The sequence below is a fragment of the Rhinopithecus bieti genome, unplaced genomic scaffold, assembly GCF_001698545.2.
Source record: "Rhinopithecus bieti isolate Rb0 unplaced genomic scaffold, ASM169854v2 scaffold_6481, whole genome shotgun sequence".
Classification (NCBI taxonomy): domain Eukaryota; kingdom Metazoa; phylum Chordata; class Mammalia; order Primates; family Cercopithecidae; genus Rhinopithecus; species Rhinopithecus bieti.
This window is the reverse complement of record NW_016805314.1, coordinates 3,068,436-3,069,562: the sequence shown is the minus strand read 5'-3', so window position 1 is coordinate 3,069,562 and position 1,127 is coordinate 3,068,436. Positions and strand designations below refer to the sequence as shown.

Here is a 1,127-nt window from a genome sequence, read left to right as displayed (position 1 = left end):
TATATATATATAATATATTTAAAACACACCCACAAGGTTTATAATATCACTATTCTGTTTTATGGATTAGACATAGAAGTAACTTGCCCAAGGTCACCTAGCTAGTTTTCAGTTTTTAGCCATCTTTTAATGAGTGCCTAGGTTTTTAGTAAGCATAGCAGTGAAGAAAGCCAAATGGAAACTGAAGAATGGCTAAAATAGCCACCATACCCGTAGAGTGTTCTCTGGAGCTTTATCTTTGAATACCTCAAAGTGTCTTCGCAACACTCATATTTACAGTGCGAGCCCCATGACAGTTTGATCAGAATCCTGGTGCACATGATTCCAGTCTTAGGTGAACTCCCTTTTACTTGGCCTCCAAGTAGTAGCTGTACCCAGGGACCCTGAACCCTGCTGCAACCCCTTTCTACCGGGGAATGTTGAACAGTCCATTCTATGTCTCTGCCTATCAAAGGAAGTGGAGGCTTCAGTGCTGCTCAGAGAATTGGGCAATCATGAAAATTTAGGTCTATAGAATTCCATGTATCTATGTTGGTCCTTAAACAGAAGTTAGGTAGATAACGTGACTGAGAGAAGAAGGGAAAATGACCATAAACTAAAGAGATGGGCAGATAGCCGTAAGTAGGGGCAGATTTATCAGAGCCTGAGATCTGCTGTTTTAGAGAATCCAATGCCAATCCCACAATTTTTTTCTGTTACCTCCCTGTCTAGGAGTCTGACCCTAGAGAATTACTTCAAGCAGTTGCCACTCAAGATGGATATATAAGGCCGCACTATCTCTGCAATGAGCATAAATACACTGAAACCCAACCAGTAATCCTAGAGTCTGCACAAAAACCTGGTGCCAAAATACATAAATGGATCCTTCTAGTAAATCTGGACATTTAGGAAAAATACTTCCTAACCCCTCACCTGCTAACAACTCACACACCATATACCCCCCACCCACATACACACACTTCCACATACCCCACCTCATACACCCCACCCACATACCACACACACTTACACAAACCCACACCCACATACACACACTCACCCTCCCCACCAACATACACACACACCCACATACCCCACCTCATACATACACCCCACCAACACCCCACACACACATACACACACCCACA

At 43.1% G+C, this 1,127-nt stretch overlaps 1 protein-coding gene across 2 annotated transcripts in view; it reads left to right on the top strand.

Moving 5' to 3' along the window:
* Positions 1-1,127, top strand: part of OPCML (opioid binding protein/cell adhesion molecule like) — a 1,180,847-nt gene that overhangs the window by 220,467 nt on the left and 959,253 nt on the right. The gene's annotated exons all lie outside the window — the stretch shown is intronic.